At 36.7% G+C, this 9,839-nt stretch overlaps 1 pseudogene across 1 annotated transcript; it reads right to left on the reverse strand.

Moving 5' to 3' along the window:
* Window positions 1-590: 590 nt before the first annotated feature.
* Window positions 591-9,564, reverse strand: LOC145113051 (glyceraldehyde-3-phosphate dehydrogenase GAPCP2, chloroplastic-like; annotated as a pseudogene). Its single transcript, XR_013710716.1, has 13 exons — window positions 9,339-9,564; window positions 7,519-7,761; window positions 7,380-7,395; window positions 3,840-3,907; window positions 3,689-3,727; window positions 3,444-3,544; window positions 3,234-3,346; window positions 3,093-3,159; window positions 2,857-3,003; window positions 2,484-2,738; window positions 2,082-2,398; window positions 1,214-1,999; window positions 591-1,137 (listed from the first exon to the last, which is right to left on the reverse strand). The product of XR_013710716.1 is annotated as a glyceraldehyde-3-phosphate dehydrogenase GAPCP2, chloroplastic-like (transcript).
* Between the last annotated feature and the right edge of the window lie 275 nt (window positions 9,565-9,839).

The following is a 9,839-nucleotide window of genomic DNA, read 5'->3' on the forward strand; positions in this document are numbered from 1 at the left end:
CGAACGTTTCCGTCGTTCCGGTTTGGGGTGTGACAATTACCATGTCAGCAAGTGGAGAAAGATCTGTAACATCCCCAAAATGATCATTTCCATTGTCGCTAATGGAAGTAGACAGGCCCAACAGTTTGAAGTTGAGAGATGAATCAATGGTATAGCCTTCATGCAATTCCTCTTCAGTGATCTCCTCTAAGATTGCCTCATTCGTCTTTTTTGACTTAAAAGGGTTTCGTTTTGCTTTTTTTTGCAGACATATCTACAAGCCTGAATGTAAGTGGCGGACATCTAGCAATCATCAACCAATATGGAGAATAAACTCTTAGAGTCCTGGGTGCCAAAGGCCTTTCCATTTCATAGTTATGTTCAAGAACAAATGAACAACCTTGCATATACCAACAACAAATGCATATTAAAATAAGCAAAAATGTAAAAAAAAGTAAGATATATATATATATATATATATATATATATATATATATATATATATATATATATATGAACTCAAAATCCATAATCAGCCATATCATTCAAAAACAAATCCCTGCAATAACATATACCAATCAATGATTAATAATTAATAATACATATAAACAACAGGTGATAGTGCTTGCTTGGTTGCATTTGGCATCAGACTTTGACTTTCGTCTACAACATTGACCGGAGGAGCCTCTTCGGTTATTACACTTTCGGAAGCATCTGTCATGTTTTGACCCTCGGGTGGTGCTTCTGAGTTTCTGGATTTCTTAACAATTGACAACTTTTAGGGAACAAGTCCAAAAAGTGGAAGTGGAAGACTTTCTCTAGGTTTCAGTTCTCCAATGACAATCTGTTTCTGTACATCTGTCTCTATGGCATCTTTTGGGGAATCTGTTCTGGAATCTTCTAAGGTATCCAAATTCTCTTTAGAAGAAGCATCAGGCTGGAGGCATAATTCGAGTACTAAATCTGTGTTGTTGGTAACTGAAACCAAAGATCTGATATTCACATATCTATTTCCATCCTCTACAAGGAATTCACTTGCAACTACAACATTTCCTAATGGCCAGCAGGCAGCGTGTGCAACATAGTTTAGTCTCACTGTGGTCCAGGGGCCTTCCACAGTGCTGTAATAACACCAACTACTCCAAGAGGATTCCACATCTGTAAATAGTCAATAATATATGTGTAATTGATGAAATGAATAAGCATACATTAAATCAAAAAATGTTAATAGTACCTCATGCATCATATGATTTGGACCTGTCAACAAACCAACCATGGTTAGTATTCACCAACAAAAACACAAGAAAAACAGAATTAGGATTTAAAATTCCGAAGGGTTAAGAATATTTTATTCTTGGAAATAATGAAAATAAAAAATAATGAATTAAGAGTTGGATTGCAACCTAAATAACCAGGGAGGCGAAAAAGATAAAATGAAACCCCTGCATCTGGATGGAATCCCATTTGAACTTCAGGAGTTGCAAACACATGCAATTCATTTCGTGAGGTTAAGTTTAAAATTATTAGAAGTAGCCAAATGCAATAAACAAAATAAAAGAAAAAGAATTAATCTATGCATCTTGGGTAGAAAGTGAAATATGAAGTGGTTTAACGAATTGCTAGAACTGTATAGACAATTAGTCATTGGTGTCAATTAAAAGTCAAAGTGAAAGCAACAATCAGAATTTCCATACAAGTGAAAGCAACAACCAACTGGTTCAAGTAACGCTTCAAGATGTGATACCTGCATCACTTAAAGACAAATAATCAAGTTTAAGGACATACATATTACATACTGAAATACAACTCTCAACAAATACAATGCACAAGTAAGGCAATAATCCACCTTCTATGTACAAATGGACACATAGGGAAGAACAATAATTTCCATACAATGCCTGCATCACTTAGACCCATTTTTTAAACAATTTCATTACTATATATGACAATTTCTAAAAAAGACAACCATGTCTGCTTCAGATAGCTCTGGCGACTCATCCACAGACAGGCTACCCATAGCCTGGAAAAATAGAAAGGGAAAATTGGTCATTTTGGGATAAATTTTATTTCCAATGGGTCAAATGGGTAGAGAATGTACCTACATTTGCAATACGAACCATAGAAATGACTCCAGCTACAAAAAGTAAAGCAGGTAGGAAGAGAGAACCATAGAGAATCCAAAGTGAATAAGATGAGGTGGCAAGCAAGCAAAATAAGAAAAGGTATGACATCATAATCATACTAGTTGATGTATTCAGAAGATTTGACGGACGACTGAATGAGAGCATCGTGTCTGTATCAGGGGAAATTATGGAACATAACGTAAGACTATTTGGTTGGTTAAACCCATCAAACCATGAACCCTAAAAGCCATTCCAGTAAGCTTTCCATTTAGCTCTGGCAATACCTTTCCCACAGCCTAAATTTTTTTATAAAATATAAAAAGATTTATTAAAAAAAATATAAAAATTTACAATTTTATTTTATATGAGAATAATATATACCTTGGCAACACTAATGAAACTAGGGATGATGTTTTGTGCAGCGCCACGTCCTCCACGCCAATCCTTCATTGAAGGTCCATTAACCGTTTTTTGTGTAGCAGAAAACAAATAAAATAACAACAGCTTATTAAATTTAAATGAAAATTTTATATATAAAGAGAATGAAAAATGAAGGTTTGAATAAATATCAACACCTGTGGTTGCGTGTACAGTTGTCATCAAACCTTCAATGATACCAAACTCCTCATGAACCACCTATATATAAAAATAAAAAGAGAACCATTATATAAAAAACATTAAGAGCTGTTTCTTTTTGAATTAAGCATTTAACCATTCAGCCATTTTATCCATACATACAGGAAAAGATAAGTACCTTGGCTAAATGGGCTAAGCAGTTAGTAGTACAGCTGGCATTGGATACAATATCCATGTTTGGTTTGTATGTGGTCTCATTTACCCCTACAACAAACATGGGCGCATCAGCTGATGGAGCTGAGATCACCACCTTCTTAGCACCACCCTGCACATCGAGTCATTCGCACCAACAAAATTAGCCCAGGGGTATAAACATCTTTTAGAAGTGAACCAAATTTGTTGGTTTACATTTACCTTCTTGTGGCTGGATCTCTGAATATAGTCAGCTCCAAAATCACCCCATGGAATTGTGGCTGGATCTCTGAACAAAACGTGAGTTTTATTTCTAGGATAAAAAAAGTAAATTCACAAGTAACAAAAGGGATAAATATATACCTTTGGCTGGTTACTTTTATTTGCTTCCCGTTGATTTCTAAAGTGGACTCATCAATAACCTTGATGGTTCCTTTAAAGAAGCCATGAGTAGAATCATACTTCAACAAGTAAGCATAAAAAGGTCAATCATAAATCATGAATCATCTCACAGTTATCTTTCAAATAAATTGATGTAATTTTTACAAAATCATCATATGCTTAAACCCTTACCATGTACTTGGAATCAATAATAGGGTCGTTGACTGCAACAACCTCAATATCATCTATACATGTTGCTATTCTCAAAACTAACCTTCCAATTTGTCAAAAACCTGCAAGGTTGATGTTCTTTTAATTCTACCCATACGCTGAAACATTAAGACCATTATTTTCATTATTTTATCTGATGAAGTATATGTTCAAAAGTAAATCTGGAAACATAGAGTGAAAAACCTAAGAATTTTGAGAAAGCATACCATTGATTCCAACCTTGGTCTTCCCTCCGGTACTGGTCTCTATGGAAAATCAAAGCAGGGAGAATTTGTTACAGGAAAATTTTAAAAAGTAGCTTCAGTATAACATCGAACAGATAGAAGGCATGCTATGAACGCTTATACAACTTCTTACTTGAAACAGCAAGAGGTGCCTGAGTGGCAGTGGCTTTGATTGGCTGGATACAGCATACATGTGGTGTCCTGCGTGATTAATGTGGAAAGGGATTAATTTCATAGAAAAATAAAGGGAAACAGATGGTGCAAAAACTTAAAAACGAAAACAAAACTCAACTATGAAGACGATGACCATGACCTTCGTCACCACCACCAATACCCGAAACCTTAGACCTCTTGCCGTTACTAACTACATTACCAGAAGTAGACGAATCATCGTCGGAACTTTGAGATCAATCACCAATACCCGAAACCCTAGACCTCTTGCTTAACTTTAATTTCGTCCATGGAGGTGGATTTAACTAGGATTCGAGTTGCATAAATTAATAGAGGAAGAAAATTAAATAGACACCACCGATTGTGCTTGGACAGATGATCATTCGGTAGGAGCATGGCCACTAGGGAAGGACCAATGGTCAACGGAAAAGGTGAGGAACGAGATGTTTGATCAGACTGATGAGAAGGAGGTCAAGAGTAGCGGAGAAGCGGATCTTAGAGGAGAGAGTCGATTGCGAAGATGAAAGATAGAAAGAAGGTAGAAAAGAACAGAGGGCTTTAAAAATTTTGGGGATTTCGTTTCCCCCCCTTGTCTGCTAAACGCATTTCATTAAAATTATAAAGCGACAGGTATAGAGGACGCGCGTTTAAGAAAAAGCGTCCTCCGTGTTTTTAATTTTTTTTCTTGAGACACTAATTTAAGGGCACTCAATAATGCGTGACGTAAATCCTTAAATTTTTTGAAGAGATGACACTATTTTAAGGTCACTCTCTTTTGCGTAACATAAATCAGTGTGTGTCGTGTTTTACGTGTCATTAAAAGCATATATTCTTGTAGTGAATAATGTTCAGCTCATGTATTTTATTAGAATTCCCGTACTACTCATGTTTTTTATGTCAGCTCGAGTGGAGCAGTGCTTTGGGAGCAGTTGGATGTGCGTTTGGAGCTTAAAATGGTGTAATAACTGAAAAAGGATGCTAAGGAATAACAAGGAATGCTTAAACCGAAGAATCACGTCTGAAACAAGCAGAAAACACATATATGTGATCGCATATAAGGAACCTGTGATCGCAGGTTGATCGCAAGTTGGTCGCATCTTGTTCGTAGATCAGTTTCGAGGATCTTTTGTGTCCATAATTCAAAAAAGAGGTACTTGCGATCGCATGGGGCAAACCTGTGATCGAATCATTGGGCAGCAACTTCGAAAATTTTAGATTTGACTTTGGGCTTCATTCAGATGCAATCCTGGAAGATTTTTCAGAATTTTCGATCGCATATACATGCACCTGCCATCACATGTATGTCCAAAAAGCCCAGAACATCAACGTACGTCATTAAATCAGCCTGATACACGTTTTTAAGGGAACCTGCGATCACATAGGGCCTACCTGCGATCGTATGTCTTCAGATTCTTGTTCCAGAATCATCCACCTTGAGTATAAATATAACCCTTATAATCAACTGTAAGGGTTGGACGATTACAGATGAAGAAAACCTCTTCAGAAGGCGATTTTTGAATTCTTTCAGCAACTTTTGGTGATCTGAAGACTGCGAATCATCTCACACATTTAGTTTTGATGATTTATCAGTAAATGTTACTTTTATCTAGTTTGATTTCATTTGTGGCCATGTCTGGCTAAACTTTAGTTTTCAGTTTTGCATAGAGTAGTACTTCTCATGTGATTAGTTTTCAGATCTAATTTTCGTTTTGCGTTTCTATCTAGATTTTTCAATTTTGAGCTTAATGAACGTTTGGATTAAATTCTTGTTAGTCTGATCACCTAGGTAGGGTTTTTTTCATTCAGTTAATCAGTTAATAGAATTTGTAATTGTTCTTGTCAACTGGTAAATGTAACAAGTATCAGATTGGTTCCGTTTTTGGATTTAACTCTAATAAAAAATGTAAAAATCATACCTTTACGCTTCTCAGCTTGTGAGAAGTATTGGGTATTGTTGGTAATTTTACACAAATTTTAATGCAGTTTTTCTTATTTGATTAAGAGCTTGTTTAATTTAACAGTAAAAAGTTAGGGTTAATTCAAAGAGCTCGTTTTGGTTAACTAATTTAGGTAAAAGAGATTATACTAGAGCTTGTTAGTTTTTCTCAGTACCAACTTAGATAGAACGCACATTAAATAATTAGATCTGGGCTAGTTGCATGATTAGGAAAGTCGCAGCAGAAACTGAAATCGTTTTATTATATTGATTTTTGTTTAATTTAATATCACTGAAATTTTAGTTTTTAGTTTAATTTAAAATCCCCCTTCTTAATAATATATGTCTTGACTAGATTGTGCCTGATGCAAAAAGGCATTGACTTTTAGGATGTGTCCATGAGGATTCGACCCTACTTTCATGTGCTTTATTTTTAGTGCAACCAACAGTGACAATTTTACTTGTTTAAATCAGGTGCGACAACCGGTCTTAACAAATTGGCGTCGTTGCTGGGGACACGGTTCCTTCTAATAGTTTTATGCCAATAATTTTTTGTTCAGGTACACCTCTAGCTTTTAATCCAGAAATCGAGTGAACTGCAAGGAAACTGAAGAAAGAAGCAGCAAGAAAGAAATGATCAGCTGGTCTCTTTGGTTCATCATCTTCCGTACCTCTAGAAATCTCCACACCACAAGGCACTCCCTTATGGAACGAACCATATTCTTTTTTTCCGAAAGTACCCCCATCTTCTCCTCAAAACAACTCTTATAAAACAATTTCCCCACCCTCTTCCGTCAAATCTAAACCCACGGATTCTTCAGAATCTGAATATGAAGATTCATACATGAGTGGAGACGAAGCATAAAAGAATCTCAGAGAGGGGGCCGCTCAAGATGTCAATCAGCGGCCCCTCTGCATCACCTTTCCAGAAGCCCAGAACTTTGAGCTAAAATCTGGGTTGATACATTTTCTTCCCACATTCTGAGGTTTAGAAAATGAAGATCCACATAAATTCCTTAAGGAATTTCATGTGGTATGTTTAGGAATGAAGCCACATGTTGTCACTGAAGATCAAATAAAGTTAAGGGCATTCCCCTTTGCACTTCAAGATTCAGCAAGATAATGGCTATATGAACTCCCATCTGGTTCCATCACCACTTGGACACAGATCGTGAAGCTATTCTTAGAGAAGTATTTTCCAGAAACACAAGTCTCCAATCTCAGAAGAGAAATCCTTGGGATCAAAAAAGGAAAAAGAGAAGCTTTACACACTTACTGCGAAAGGTTAAAGAAGCTTTTGGTTCGGTTCCCACAACATGGGATCAGCGACTATCAACTCTATAACTACTTCTGTGAAGGTCTAGCACCCATGGAGAGGCACATTATAAATGCTTCCAGTGGTGGTTCCTTGGGTGATATGACACCAACTAAAATCAGAGAGCTTATCGAAAAGCTGGCGATCGAGTCTAAACATTCCGGAAATGAAGACGAGTGGTATCCAGATCAACCAAGGGGTGTCAAGGAAATCATAAATGCTCATCTGGAGTCCCAAATATCTAAACTAACAAAGGTTGTTCTACTCCTGAAAAAAGAAAAAGTAGCTGCAAAGAAACCATGTGGTATCTGCTTGAAGACGGAACATCCAACTGATATGTTTTCGATTTTGCAAGAGGATGTTGCTCCAGTCAAAGCTGTTGGAGGATACCAGCAACAGAAGACTTATAATCAGCCTCCAAATTTTTATCAGAATAACTATTAACAAAGACAACAATTTCATCCACCACCGGGTTTTCAGCAAACGAACTTTTAGCAGAATTCTCATTTTCAGCCCAATTTCCAGAATCTGAATTTTCAGCATCAATCTTCAAATCAGTAACCAAGGAGTTCTGGTTGAAGAATGAGATTTTAAAGGACCATAAACGAAGCTGAAAAAGAATTTGAAGAAGTTCTGATAGAAGAAGGAGATGTGGAAGAAAAAGAAAAAGTAGAAGCTGGGGAATATGAAGAGGTGTTGGTTGAAGAAGAATCTGAAAAAACTGGAAGAGAAAGAAACTCCAACACCAGTGAAGCTGAATCTGAAAGAATATAAACTCCTACCTCCATTCCCATCAAGACTAAAGAGTACAAAGCGCGAAAGAGATGATGAGGACATTATGGAAATTTTTCGCAAGGTTGAGGTAAATCTTCCAATTTTAGATGTTATAAAACACATTCCTCGTTATGCTAAATTTCTGAAAAATTTATGTATTTGATGAAGCAATGAATCGAGTATGAAATGAATCAGAGTTTAATGATCAAAGTAAGATTGCGAGATTTGAACACAGATGTAAATATGATCTTGTTTCAGCTCTATTACGCTCTCAAGTTTTTACAGAGTACAAGTGACCATCCTGTAAAAGACTCTAGTAAACACTCCTATTTATAGGAGAGGAAAGCGTACAAAAAATATACTAAGGCTTTGACTCTAACGCTTCGAACATAAGTGCCCTAGTAAAATACATTACAAAATATTCGAAGGGAACAAAACATACTTCGACTAATTACAACATTTAGACCCTTACAATCTCCCCCTTTGTAATCATAGTCGAAGTCTTCAGCTTGTAAGAAGTGTGATGGAGTACAGCAACACCCTTCGAATCTCAGTGTACCAGGAGATAATTTTCTTCAACTCTTTCTTATCTCCTTCATTGTTCTTCTTGCAGTGATTCATATGAACAATTAAGTTCGTATATTCAGACGTTGAATACCTTTCCACTTCACTTGCCTGAAATAAAAACCTTTTCGCTTTTCCAGCTTTGTCTTTTCCTGCGAAGACTAATCCAAAAGGCTTTAGGCAAATTTCACCATCATCATACTTCTTTAAATCAGCCTGAGTCTTCGAAGGAGCCATTAGAGCTTTTATTTCCATTCCTTTAGTTGTTGCTAACTCCACATCAGTCATTGCCAAACACTCATAGTAATTTTCGATGAAGATTTTGATGTGAGCAACTCCAAGCTTGAATTCCTCCAGTTCTGTGTTTTGAAGATAAGAAAATGATTTGTCTTTCAAAAGTAATGCAACTTGTATAAGATCATACAAGTTCATTAATGGAAAATCTGCAACAGTGAATTCGCAAATTTTTCCATCTGCCCTGGCAACCACATATTTAAAATTTTGGACTGTGTTTTCGAAAACCACATCCCTTTTCATACTTATCACCTTCTTGATTTTGATCAAAGACCAAACATCCTCAGGGGCTTTTCCTAGAACAGCATGAAAACGAATTTTCATGTGTGTCCCTTCATCCTTGTTTTTAAAATTCCCTTCTGCCTTGAACTGAGGCATGATAAACATCATTTCATTTTTCGGGAAATCCAGCTGGCTTGCATCAGTATTCGTGACCAGGTAACTCTGCTTTGGTTTCTTTTCAAACGAATACATGTGATTGAATGCAACCTTGGCTTCGATTGTTTCATAGTTATAGTGTTTCGTTGGATCCCCTTTATCCATTCCCTTTGGATCACTTGCTCGCTGAGCCATTATACTTTGAACGATTCTGAGCTTTTCGATCTCAGCTTCAGCTTCAGCCTTCTTTTCTTCCTTCGACTTTTCAATAACAATCGATTTCCCCTTGTCTTTCAATGCTGGATTGTCTATTACCTCCTTTTGTTTTGAACCACTTTCATCAGTTTCTGAAGGTTTACCAATTACAATCCCTTTCAAAAAAGTTCTTGTAATGGGTAATGTTGTTACAACTGTTGAAGTCACCATCCCAGCCGAAACTATTACTGGCTTTGTTGTTGGGATTTTCGAAGAAAAGACTTTTCCCACCACCTTCGCATCTTCTCCACTAGTCTTCGAATCACTCGTTTTCCTTTCTCCCCCTTGCACCCCTGTGAAAACAGGCGGGGTAGTTGTTGTTGGAAGAAGACTTGATATGCGAAGGAGAGGAGCAAGTTGTTTATTAAGAATGGCTTCGAACTGGATAAACTTCTGAGACACAAATTCAGGAGTTATCAAAGGAGAAGAAATCGGCTTGACAGAAA

This window comes from Lactuca virosa, chromosome 5, assembly GCF_052849685.1.
Source record: "Lactuca virosa cultivar CGN04683 chromosome 5, Lactuca_virosa_CGN04683_v6, whole genome shotgun sequence".
NCBI lineage: Eukaryota > Viridiplantae > Streptophyta > Magnoliopsida > Asterales > Asteraceae > Lactuca > Lactuca virosa.